This window comes from Bacillus rossius, chromosome 3 (assembly GCF_032445375.1).
Source record: "Bacillus rossius redtenbacheri isolate Brsri chromosome 3, Brsri_v3, whole genome shotgun sequence".
In the NCBI taxonomy this organism is placed as follows: Eukaryota; Metazoa; Arthropoda; class Insecta; order Phasmatodea; family Bacillidae; genus Bacillus; species Bacillus rossius.
Genome location: NC_086332.1, coordinates 55,337,992 through 55,352,582, shown reverse-complemented (window position 1 = coordinate 55,352,582; position 14,591 = coordinate 55,337,992).

The window sequence follows — 14,591 nt, the reverse complement described above, 5'->3', positions numbered from 1 at the left end:
ACCTACTTAACAGTTGTACAGAAAACATTACAATTCAGTAAACACTATTGAAACTAAACTATTGAAATTAAAACAAATAACAATCAGATACAAAGTAATAAGCTACTCTATAGCGTATGTCAAAATATATCCCCCTCACGCAAAAGAACTAAAACTTAACATAAATATATACTTGTAAGAATGTGTGTAAGTGTGCGAGTGAGCAAGTGTGCGAGTGAGCAAGTGTGCGAGTGCACAAGGGTTGCACGCTTTCGAGTGTCGCAAGTATGTAGGTGCACTATAGTGTAAACGTGCAACTAGTTCCTTCCTCCTGGACACACCATCGAGTGCCGAACTTCAGATCGTCACCCCCTGAGCGTGACGGGGCAGGGGGGGGGGGGGGAGGTGGCTGGATCGTGAGGGACCGAGACGCGCAGCCATCCCGCCGTCACGCCACAGACTGCGGCTCCAATTCCTCGCCTGACCCACTTGGCCGTGATCGTCTCTTTCCGCTCGCCGGGACCGGCGCGCCCCGAGGTCGCCCTTCCAAGCTGACGGTCCCCTCCAAGGGGTCAACGCACACATGTCAGTTTATTTGTTTCAGTTCATTGACTTACCTGCTAATTCCCGGCATGCGTTGCAATGCCTCAATCAGTTTTTTTTTTTTGTAATTCATTTGAAGCATGCACATAATATATACAAAACATATCTCTATGTTTCTCTAATTCTCTATCTCTGTTTATCTATATCTATATAACTACATCTCTATCTCTGTTTATCTCTCTATTCACACTCTATATATCAATATCTACATCTTTATTTCTATATCTCTCACGCATATATCTATATATCTCTATATACATCAGTATAGCAATAAAAATATTTAATATCTAGGTTTTACCTATCTATATTAGCCTATATTTTAACCTGACACAGCTGTGACATAGGTATATAAAAAAGTGAAAACAATTCAAAACAATCGGTGAAGAACTTTCTGAGATATAAGATTTTGAAGGAACAAACATTTACACTATTATTATTTTAAGAAGTAGGCATATAAAAAACGGCAAATTGGTTTCCACAGTTGATATGCTAGAATTTTTTTTTAAATCGTTTATAGTGAAAATGTTCATTTTTTAAGGCAGATATCACAAGCTAAGTGATTAAAAATTACACTGACGAAATGTCTCTTGACCACATTATTAAATTTTTAATCTTTCCCAGGAATAAAATCAACACTAAATGAAAATCACTTCACTCGGGTAACTATTATCAGCAGCGAGTCACTTTTATATTCAGGTTTGCCGTGAAATTGTAAACCCCGCCTTAACACAGCCAGAATTTTTAAAATTAAAACAATATAAAATGGTTGTTATTTAATATATTTTAAACCAATACAGCTTTTTCGATTCTTATCCTTGTTTCCCTTGATATGAAGACAAGGCTGGTACAACTTTACACCAACGTTAGTCAAATAAAACTAAATAACAGTTATACATCCCAGTTTCATGTAAGCGTGAAAGAGTGGATATAATAACTTGGACAGGTCTTTTGTATTTAAGGAATTTTAATTACTAAAGTTGGCTTTGTTCACTGCATGAAAATCACGAGTACTTATCCAGCCATCAGCGTTACTGATACTGGGAACTCTTTATTCATTTCCGATAATGAAGTTAAAACTCTTTCTCTACCGCCCATTACCGAGAAACCAGTATAATGGCCTACGGAGTCAGCAATTCTGAAATGAAAGATCTTTTCCTTACTTGTAAAACTTATTTCCTTCTTTCTCGAAAATCTCGGTTCGTTTATAAGTAAATCCCCCTTTCTTTCACTAGATAAAAAAACCGTTGTAAGTCTCAAGATGATTGGAATAAAAGTTTTCTTGTAATTGAACTAAAGTATTTTATGTATGTTATAAAATAATGTATAAATTACAACTTCATACAAGAGAAACATTTGTCTAATTATTAATTCATACACCTGAAAAAGTTAAAAAGATTTCTGAAATTTAATGATGATACATGGCACAGTAAATAATGGTCAAACGTTATAGTTACCCGACACTTATTACTAATCGTGGCTGGTCAGGCATTTAGTTCGTCACAAATAAAATTGTGTCGATGCAAAATAAAAATAATTTACTAACAAAATTTATAAAAGGTTTCATAAAACAAATAGAGTGCTTTAGTGATTAACTTACTAAAACCAAAAACTGTAATTTACTCTTAATTGATCAAATAGGCATATGTTCCAGTGAAAGTTGTTTCATTAGAACTAATGACTTTTTTTTGTATTGCTGTGAAAGATTTATACTGATCTTAAACTGAATATACAGATAACCGTGTTAAGTCCATTGAAAATAAGTGCTTAATACAGTCAATCATTATAAAAACAGAGACCACAGACGAAATAGGGAATAAACGCCTTGCCTATAGGCAACCATAATGGCAATTTAATTCATGGCAATATCATTCTGCACAGCACGTAGCATTCAGGGCCTCCTCCACCTGCTCAAAATAGCGAGTGAAGAGTCTATCGTGCTGCACAATTCCGAACACCACATAGGAGGTTTAAAAATAAAACAAGAGAACAATTTCAAGAATACGTTATTAATGAGCTTCCTTAAACTTGAATTATTTTAAAGTAATTGCTAAGGATGTTTTGCTACACGTTATGGTATATTTTTTTTAGTTGTTAATTTTTGCGCCAGATGTCGTTTACAAGTCATCAGCTGTTCGTGATAATTCAAGCAAATACTGACAACTTAAATTTTTGCTTGACTAATTGCGACGTTGTCACACGTTAGATTATTTTTTGTCGCATTTTTTAAAATATTTCTTCACAAATATCACAAATTAACTAAAATAATCCATTCTTGGCGGGTGAAAGCGAGAATTAAAAGGCACGCGAAACGCCACGGGAACCGCAAAAGTTGTTATTTTTTTAATTGGAAGAAAGTAAAATTTCGTTCAAAGCTACCGGAATGTTACTGGGAATGTTGTTCAACAACCAGGCCTGTTGATTGAGAAGATTGGATGGGCAGGAATGGGGGAGTTAAATTTCTAGGTTATATTTAATTCTTGGGTTTACCTGATACTTTGGAAATTGAAAGTTGATTGGTTTTTTGTTAACAGATTTTATAGGAAACCTTGAAAGTTATGCTATGTGTGTGTAGATCACGTTTACAGTTATAGCCGCGGTAATGTTTACAGGTTTTAGATTTTTTTTAACAGTGGTATTTGAACAGTTGTATGTTTAATTATAGGGAAGAGGCCCGACAAAATAGTTCCCAACCCTCCGTGCTCGCGACTTCTCCCGACGGGCCTGTCAACAACGACCATGCGGATCCTCAGACGACTCGTGTCACTCTTGAGCATAGCTTTCTCGCGGAGACGCCATCAGGCGGGGATGCCGAACAGGTTAGGAAGGGAAGAGGGGGAAGAGCGTGGCTGTGGTTTCGGATCGAGAAGGTTCGTAAGAAAGAGGAAAAGAGGGTGATGATGAGAAGGGAAAAGCAAGGCCGGATGGGAAGACTCATCTACCGCGTCTCCCACCTCCCCTTATCGATCACTGGGCTTCCCCGGGCGATATGAGTGATCGTTCACTCGATCAAAGCGGCGCTGCAATCAATAATCTATCTCCGGGGCGACTTCCCCCCCTTCTACTCCTCCTTCTTCGATCCCCCTCTAGGCCTCCTACATCCAGACAATTCGAATTGTCATGTCCCCTACCTCGAGTCCCCAAACTTCCGTCCTCGTCTTCTACCAACAAACTCCTGCCGTCCCAGCCTGCGCACACCTTCCTCCATCCCTCGTACACTTCGGAAATAAGATTCAGATAAGATGGAGAGCGCTGGTGAATGAGACGGGACAACCCCTCCAACCCCCCACCCCCTCCACACTTCTTCCACCAACCCTTATGACACCACCTTCTTCAAGCCTCCGGCTTGAATCCGATATGTCTTCATTACGATCCTCCATGCTCGTATTCAACCCCACCAGGGAGTGGGCGCCTGCCACTTCAACTGACGGACAATTTCCAGCCCCTTGGCCAGGGGTAGAGCCAAGGAGGGGGACAGGGGAGGGATCAATCCTCCCCTGAAAAATGGAAAGAATTTTTAAATTAAATTATTTTTTAAATCAACTTAAACAAAAATGTCAGCTAGTCTTTCAGTACTCGACAGTGATGTATAACATCTAACGTCGGTAACGAGAAAATTCATGTGTTTACATGTTCCATATATACTTATACGAAAATCAGACACTAAATTTAACGAAGAATTGTTTTAAATAATGCCGAGCGTGAAAAATATACGTAAATTTTATTGAACTCTATTTCTGGACCAGAATCACACGTAGTTTCCGCACCTGCCCAAGAATTCGTTGCCGGAGCAGCTATGTCGACTATCAAATCATTCATTTCTCAGAGCGAGATTTTAAAAGGTACAATGAAATTGCTCCATTAAAAGCAGAAAAGACTTTAAAGAAAAACTAAACCTCTGCTTTGGACTTGATTTTTGACAAGGAATTTTATGAAAATACTGCCCAGATTGTTAAATTCATTAAGCACTTAATAATGTGAAGTTTTCCTTTGGCTTTGTGAACTTTGGTTCTCGCGATCCGCCACACATTGCAGCACCGGGTATTTTCACATTTCCGTTCCTTGGCTACCGTCGCATTCACGAAATTTTTCCACCATATGCCGTATACCTAGAGAAGTAGTTAAAATAAAAACACACGTTTATTTAAGTGGATGAACGAGAGGGATATTACTTTACAACGTCAAATAAATGTACGAAGCATCGACTCAGTTTGTGACACAACCCCCTTTTTCTAAAGCCAGGTTTCCTCTCTCACTTCCAACTCCCTCCCCGCTGGTTAAAGCAGCGACTGTCTGGGTCCGCTCGTGTTCGCTCGTCCGGCGATTTCTTGTTTCCCAGGGCCGCTGCGACATTGGCTCGGACGTGGCGGATTCTCGCAGACTCTGGTGACTTCTTGGGCTCAGAGACGAGGCCAGCAGGGCAGGACTGGGAGAGACTCCTTGGTGTCACGATCACAAGTCTCCTCACTTCCGCCGAAACATCGCTATGGCCATCAGGGGCATTTAGGGCCGCTTGCAGAGTCAGGTAAGTACAATCTAAGAAAAAAAAGGTTTGAAGGTTAATCAAATGGATAATTACTTTACGTTGCCTCAAGTCACGACTGTGCAAGATGGCGTTTGTGTGTGTGAGGCCAGAAACAGGAGTTTCTCCACTGACTCTGTGCACTGTATTCCAGGATTCACCCCACACTTTTGAAGAGTCACTTCAATCGAAGGGCTGGGTAAATGTTCCGGGGATACTTTTGGCACACGGGCCTGTTTGTGCACTGGTTTTTTGCGTAACGCTGAAAGAAAACTATGTTTTGTTTTTCGGTGGGGAGAGTGAAGGATACTCCCCAACTAGTTAGACCTTTATGTCGTGTTGGTGAGCTTTACGGGCTTGTTAGTGCGCTGAAATGCAAGTAATTAATTAAACTCGGGTGTGGCGTGTAGTTCACTCGTTTGCTTCCGGTGGACGCCCTGCATTTACACCCGACTGCCCTGGATAATTTCATAGCTCATTTCTCACTGAGCTGTTAGTGCAGTATTATTGTATTATTATGTTTAAAATTGTGTATTATTATTTAAATTCCACTTAAATTCACTTCGAAAGCCAAATCTATTTCCTGTTGATGCTGCGATCTTGTGTTTTCGTCAAGTGATTAATTACAGTTGTTGTTACGTAAAATTGTTGCCATTACTTTCGTTACGCTTTTATGACGTCATCGCTTCGATTCACCCTACCCCAGCTGTACTTAAAAAAAGTTTTATTTTTCCCACCATTTTGTTTTTCGGCACAAATTCTTGATGCAGATTGGTCTAGCATATTTGTAATTTGTTTATGAGCGCGGTTGGCCTCGTAGATTCGGCACTGCGCATATTGCAATAGGTTATCTGGGCAAAATCTGTACAAAAGACAACAATTTCACTGCCCTTTAATGCTTTTGAAAATATTTATGACACCGTTCCCATCCTACCAGGCCGGCAAGTTTATATAACTCAGTTCATTCCACAACACTAGACAGCTAAATACACAAAAAAAAAAAAAAAATCCGTAACTACTGTACGTTTTCAAAATGAATTACCTGAGTCAACAAAGCTTTAAAAAAATTCCCTTTCAATGTTTAAGAATAAATTATTCAAGTATGTACTAAACTCCCATGTTCTCGGGTAACTGTGGTGTCAGTGATGCGTGTAGTTGAATTATTATTATGTAAATAATTACGTGAGTATGAGTAAATTATTATTCGAAAATAGATTTTTATATTAACGATAGTTTATGTTTTTGTTTAGTTTTATAAATAATTTTTTCCTGTAATTAGAATTAAAGTAGCAGGCCATTTGTAAAGGTTTTTGTAAATCTTGCTTTTGTTATTTTTTATATTTTTAATTTAGTTTTTATTAACTTATGGTCTGGTTAAATAATTTTAACATCTGCTAGGGTTTTAAATTTTAATATTTTGTTATATTTGCTAGTATTATTTTATTAATTTGGTATGGTATTTATAACGGTTTTCTTTTCATTTTCTTATTGTTTTATTGAGGTTAACTCAGGTAAAAAGTTACACTATCAATTTATGTGTACTTTGTAAAACATTAAAGTGGTTAAGGGACTCCTACTCAGAGGTTTATTTGTGTTAGTGATGCGGGATGATAAGGTTGACGCTCGCTGGTGCTTCTAGCGCGGTATCGTCTCCAGGCTCAAGGCTCTGAACTGGAACGCAGTCTTATCGTGGTTCATACGGAAGTTATGAAATCTGATCGGTAAAAATAGTACTACATTGCCGATAAAAAGACGATAAAAGTGTAATGCAAGTCCTTGTGAGTGTACCAATAGTTTCTAAAAAAAAATGCCTTTAAGCAATTTTCAGTCTCATAAAAATACAGTACGAGGCGCGTTTCAAGTGATTTTAGTACCTTCCACCACAGTATGTGTGCCCTGGTAGGCGAGGGATCTTAAGTGGAAGACAACATCGCCACATAACATATTTATAAATGAATATAGATACTAATAAATGATATTTTCAACGTTATGCAAAAATAAAATCAGTTTTTCATAACGCCAATTTAGAACATTTTAGACAGGTAAAGCTGGATTGTTTGACAAGTATAAGTATTTAAACACGCACCAAATGTTATGAAGTTTAGAAATTTGTTAGATAACTTGTAGCAATTATCAATCTTTGAAACATTTAAGGAAATACAATATGCAATTATGATAAAATAAATATTTGTTGGAATTACCATTGTAAGACATTACATCATGAACACGCAGTGACACATCGTGGCAGATGAAACCGAGCTTTAAGGCTAATTTTTTTTTGCATAACTAATTTTTTCCTGTAAATGTATCACTATAGCGCTCTTGCATTTAGTGTTTTAACTCAAATTTATTTCTCAGATATTTATTAAACTTTATCTTCATACCGTAAAATGTCCCGCAAATGTTTGTAATCATAAACTTGTGTGACATTTTTGAATTGTTAGTATTTTATTGAAAAATATCTTTTGAGAAAAAATGATACAAAACCTAAAATGCAAAAGCGAAAGATTAACAGGAAAATTCCTTAAGAAATAGAAATGAATGTAAGCCCAAAATGGCGGATCAGACAGAGTCTTAATTGTAACCTTCAAGTGTTATTTTGTTTGGTCGCAGTCCGTGTGACTGATGCGTAAATTTAAGTATTCGTTCTGAGATAAATTTTAATTTACCTCTTTAAATTTTATTGTAAACTATTGTTCTGACCCTACCTTTAAAAGTATGTTTTCAGTTTTGACATTATTAACAAAAACAGTGTTTGCTGTGGCTGCACTGTCTGGGCTGTGCATGGGCTCTCCCTAACTCAACTTGATGCAATAGTTTAACTATACGTTGTTATGACCTCGAGCCAATTTTTCTTGACTATGTTTCTTTTATTTGTCAACCGACCATTTACACTTTTCTGTTTGTAACATGAGTTCTACCTTATAGCTCAAGGGAGCTTTCTATGCGATGGGTTCTGGGTTAGAGTCCCGGTTAGGGCGTGGATGTAAATTTTTATCTGCCCTATTAAGTAACAACACATTACACCGTCCCTGAAATTTTAATAACAAAAATTAACGTATTAAAAAATAAGAAATTAAAGAGGGGGTGGTTGTCTTGTTGGTAAAAAAATTAACGAAAAAATTAGCCATTTCCAAAAATATTATTAAAATATTATAAGTGCTCCTGGCTGTCGAACCAAAGATTCCGGAAATGTAAACGTCAACCACCGTAGAATAACACCAAGGGTTACATCACAGAAACTTTACCCGAGGTCAACGTGCTTTGATGCAATAATCAAAGCATTCTCATCATCATCATCATGAGTGCGCGGATGTTTATTTGGAAACCTGGCTTCCACGAAGGGACAAAATGATTTTCAAAGTGGAGGGGAAATTTTTATAAGAGTATACCGTAAAACATTTTTGTAAAGTATCTTAAGGCGGAATAGAAGTTATAAACATATTAATTGGATACGGATATTTCTCATGGATTTATGATATCTATCCTACATTTGAATAGTAAAAACAATTAAATGCACAGGCGTTTTATCATACATGTTCGTATACTACATTTACGGTGTACTGTGCCAAACTTGCATTTATTGTATAGGAACATGACACATATATATATACATATATATATATATACATATATATATATAAAGACTGTTACCTAGTCTATTCAAGTCTGCCACTCGCGTTATGTGAGTAGCAACAGGTATCTGGAATAAAGGATAAGCACTTCATTTAAGCACGGATATCACGTGATATTAACTCCAAAGTGTCCGAAGTGAAAGCCTGCTGACAGTTTAATTTATTCTAAAGGTGAAAAATACAGGCACGAAAAGACGCCATTTTAGTGAAAATATTTATTACCTTTAAATATATACAATTTACCTTCTTTATGCTTAAAAAACATATGAAAATATATATTAATTGTTTTTTTTACGTCGTACAGTCGTTATAAAAAATAAGCTAAATCTGAACGGAAATTACTTCACAGGATATACTGTTCGTAGCAGCAAGTTATTTTTTAAGAACATGCATTCAATTAAATTGTATACCATGCTTTGAAGGATTCCAATTTTTCAAATCCAGCGATAGAAATGGATTATGGCTACTTGAATACTATTGGAACCAGAATGATGTCCTTCAATTTCTGTCTCTCCACCTTATCAAGGACAAAGAATGCTAGTCTAGGTTAATATTATCTGTATAACAGGTATGAATCAACAATAATTTTGAAAATAAATATTTATTAATTAAAATATTGGAAGATGGTTTCATCGTTCGGAATGCTTTCAGACATATGTATCGGCCGTGCGTGCTGTAACGGACGTCTTAAGGGCGGCTTGAAAAGATCTTCACGGAGAAAAAACGTATAGACAGGTACATAACTACACTAGTTTCCACCCGGGGCAAGAACACATTTGACGCCCCCCCCCCCCCCCCCCCCATTTTTTTTCCCATAACCAACACAACCGAAACCTTTTCCGATAAAACAAATCACCACTTTATTCCACTGTTTCAAATATTTTTTTTATTTAACTTAGATGGTAAATAAACAGAGTTATTAAACAGTTATTTCATTTTTAATCCATCGCAAGTTGGATAATACGGGAAAATTAACAGTTTTTGAACATTTTACGATATGAATGTATGCATTTTTCAGTATAAATAATTTAGTTCGTCTGCCTTCCAACGAGTTTTTTGAGTTCAAGTAACTATCCCTATAGTTAATATTACTCCGGCAGTTTAGCGCCCCCTCAGATGCGGCGTCCCTGCGTAGGGGAAGGAGGTCGCTGTGGAGTGTGGCGAAGAAGAGAATAAAGAGCCAGGTGGGGGGGGGGGGGAAGTAAGTCTAGAAATGCCGGAAGAGGTCACCAGAGCGCCCCCGCGACTGTTGGGAAGGGTTCCCGCTCGCAGTTCCTCATCCCGGGCGTCCCTCAGGAAATCACCGTTTCTTGTAGCGCGTGAAGAGACCCCGTGATGGCGCACAGAACGCCGCGCGTAATTTCTTCTCACCCCCCCCCCTCCCAGCCATCCCCGCGCCCTCCACCCAACACAACACACTCCGAGGGAGCTTGTCCAATGTGCGGTGCCGCCTTCGCTCGACGTCTCCGGCCCGTGGAGGAAAACAGCCAGAGAAAAAAACATAAGAATAAAATATTTCTCTTCGCGAAGACTTGACTAGTCGGTCCCTTGCGTTTCACACGTTGTGTTATTGCTAGGGAAATGCTGAATTTGAGGTATTATTTGGATACAGACTAGAACGTACACCACTGTACGCTTGCCTGAAATTCTTACTTTTCTTAAAGGTAGAATGAAACGTGCCAAAAGGAGAATGAACCGATAAGAAAATAACTAAATTAATGTGGCGGAAGCCAATGAAATGAAAACAGGCCTTTTTTTTAATTTAAAATTTGCTGGTCTCTGTTTGTTACTCGTTGCATTTTTTTTTTTGGACGAGCTCTTGCGTACCCGCAGCCATTTGCTGAAAAGAAAACATGTGACGTGATTTATTCGCACGTACAGTTTAATGGAATTTTTTTTACATAATCAACCAATAGGAATGAATGTAGTTAAAATACTGCATTATTGCTCAAATTGAAGCCACCCGTGTTAATGTAAAATTTTCATGATGTTATTGTATTTCAATAACAATATTTTCCTAAAGATTTCCTAATGAAACAATAACTGATTTCAGAATTATTATTTTATTAAGGCTACGTTAGAAACCATAGTCATTATCTTTGTATTAAAAAAATACCTCCGGGGCTAAAAATATAAGATAGTTGATACGTCAAGTACTCAAGTGTTTATTTCATAAAATTGTAAAGTGGATGCAGCTGGTGAACTAAAAAAGTGTTGGTTAAATGCTGCAAACTACCAGTTCGTGCTGAAGATTTTGCATCATTTATTGTAAAACATTAGCTAAAACATAGGTTAATTCAGACGACGAAGTCTCAAGTTATCTTTTTTGTGTTGTACAAATCTGAGGGTACACATAATTCTCTTAAATTGGAATGAACATAAGAACCAGGGGCCTACGTCTTCACCGAGAGCGTTGTAAGAAAAAAATACCTATTGAATAAAAATTGACAAAAACATATAGATCTTAAATAACGGAAGAAAATACCCGCACCTCTCACTGTTCCAACCATAGTCAAAAATTATAAGCGAATATTGAGTGTATATCCAATGACTTGTAGGTAATTTAAAATTTGTTTTTAGTACCTACTTAATCTAATTCATCCTGTCAACTCACAAAGTTTCCACACTTGCAAAAATCCGTACTGGTTAATCTTTGACTGCAAGACCATCGGCCAGGCGCATGACGCTTAGAAGCGCCTTAAGCGCTGAAGAGAGCGGATGCCATTTCACATATCTAACGTCTTTTCACCTCTACGTGCAAAGCACTAAACTGACATTCAGTTTTTTGTCGGTAATACCCCTAAAGGGTTTTCAGACATGACCCTGAGATATTAAAAAATAATTTTAAAAATGACTATCCTATGCAAACAGCAATAAACTTTACAAATATTTTCCCTTTTTAAGTTTTTGAAATTGTTGTAAAAACACCCTTGTTTTAACCATTTTCACTTTAACAAAATACACACCAAAACTAATGAAATAATCTTATATATGCATTTGTTTTTGTTTCTTACATGCGTTTCTTAATCGAAAAATTTTAAAAGGTCTTTAACAATTTTGAATAAATGTTTTCTACTAAAAATCTCCATTCGGTTTGAAGGCACATGTGTTTTCGATCCGGCCGTTACCATTTGATTTCCTTTCCCCAAACGCTATTTCCAAACACAGGTGGCCGTGAACATTTGAAGAGGGGACTGAATTCAGCGCCTGGTTCATTAGACGAGAAAATCTTTCTCATTTCCTGTGTGTCTCCCCTTTTATCCCTTTCGCTAATCCAATAGATATGCTACACGCCTACCCTTCCTTTCCACCCGCTCTCTTACTCACGGAGGGAGTGGGGGTGGTAACCCCACCCTCCATGTACGTCACAAAGAGTCGAGGCTGGTTCACGCCCTGAGGACTCAGAGGGGTGCGTCTTAATTGTGGTCCGGTCGGTAACAGAGCACACTGGAAACAAATGCGAGGAAATCCTCGGGGGAAGAAGCAGTCGCGAACACACTCTCTTTGAAACTTAACTCACACCTTTTATAGTTACTTGCTAACCCGCAACACACCCCCTTGGCTAAGGGGATTAGGCCCCGCTATCTTCGATTTTTTTCATATTTTTGCTATAGTTATAGTTTTTAACTATTCATCCCAAATCTTAGCATGGCAAGGCACAAATCATATCTCCCAGACGTATACCTGGTTTCAAACACATATTTACTAACGGGCTGTAGTCTGTAAGCGCTGCGAGGGAATAAATTATTATTTCCCACGGCCTAAGTCCTATGCAATAACAAATAAAAAAGCGCATCAGCTTTTTTGCAAGCGGAACCAAATTATTTGGAATAAAAAGATGGCGATTCCTAAACCCTTTCAAGAATGTTTTCACTCCTAAAAATCTTACGTAAACAACATTGTACTACAAGATCACATATAAAATGTGTAGTTTTTTTCCTTGAAATCTCTGTTTCAATAAAGTGAAAAAAATTATTAGTTTATTAATTTTATGTTTTTTTTCCTTGAGTGTTATAAACCGAAAACCTGTTCACGTGTTCTCTACATTTGAAGCAACTCCTTCTCTCCCACAATTATAATTCTACTACTACTACTACTACTTCTACTAAAATTAAAATAATGTAATTATGCTCACTGGGAACTCGATTAAGCCACATCTTGCACATGATTAAAAATCTGAATGTTTTTATTCTTTTTGCAGGAAGGTCAAAATCATTTTTACAAAAGCGAGACATCTAATTAGAACCAAGGACCCACAAAAAGATTAAAGCAAGAACTTGCAATGAAGCGAGTGCTTGATTACATTTAAAACATCGGCATTTGTGGAACGTTGACGTAACGAAGAAATTTATTCCTAGCAACCCAGGCCATTGATTTAACGTCTTAGTCCGTATCATCGATATCAGCTGAATGCGTTTCAGTAAATATTATAATTTCTAATAAGATTTTTAAATGGTAAAATGAGTTAGGATGAAAGTTTATGTGAAGTTTTAAAATTTTCATGCCCTATTTTGAAAATGTCATTAGAAAAACACACCGTATGTGGGTGAAAACCATAAAGTTTTGCGTTTGAATCCAAACAACCTTTAGAATTCGTCGACAGCTCAAAAAAAATTAATTAATTAACTTACGGCTTTAAATGTCTCGGGAAGGACTTATTCGCAGAACTTAACTGAAATTACAGAGTCTGTGAGAATAGAATTTGAAGTTTTTTTACTCTAAACAACGATATTTAATGCCAATTTATATAAAATTGTTGACATATATATATATGTATATATATTCAGTATTTGAGTCAAGTATTTTTCAGACAAAACGTAATACATTCGCTATAAAACTGAAAACTAGCAAAAAAAGCATAGTTATTTCATATGAGTTATATTTCATATTTAATATCTAAGTTAAGGTATTTCATATTCCATAGTTAAGTTCCCCTCATTCAAGTTGCAAATATTTTGTAGTAAAAAGTAATTTATGTTGATATCTACAAACTAATATAGCATTATTTAAGCAACATGCTTAATAATAATTGATAAAACTATTTGCAAGCAACACGTAAATGTTTATCCAGCGCACAAAATTAAATTTCTGGGTTTTTGGTTTTATAGTTCAATTTGTATCTACGTGTACAGCCGTGGACAAGTGTAATTTGACCAATCAATAACAATAAGTGATCTTACTTTAGCGTTCCATTATGGGTGTAGTTAGTTAAATATCTACAATTGAATAAAAGGGGTTATATCCGGAAATAATTCATTTCCATCGTAGGACTGAATGTTGTGGCAAAATGTTGAGAAAAATTATCATATTCAGACGTTCTAAGGTTTTCAACTCCAATCCTCAAACACGATATAACCTTTCCGGAACTTTCTGAAATATTTTAAGGCAGATGTAGAAATGTTTCCTTGCCATAGACCTCAGCCAATTCCTTAAATTTCCTTGAAAAAAAATATTTGTGTTCATCCGACTGTATTAAACTCACTTTGAACAAGACGTAAAGATAAAACGTAATAAAATACAATTACTTAATATTTTGCAGAAAACTAGCAACATATTCTATAATGTTAAAATTTCTGCAATTGTTATTTTTAATTCGAGTTTACCCAAGAAAAAATAATTGTTTTTGAATAATTAACATATATGATTTAAAAAATTAGAACAATCCGTAAAATGTATTTCATTCTAAACCATTTTATTTACGGATTCAGAAAATCTGGCTTAATGCAGTTGTGTGGCGTTGACTCAGTTTCTCGCGGCCATCGAAATGACAACGGGAGCACTCGGAAGGAAAGTTACGAAAACATGAATGTAGTCATTACTTCCGGGTGGTAACTTTGTGTTCTTTCAGGAACAGA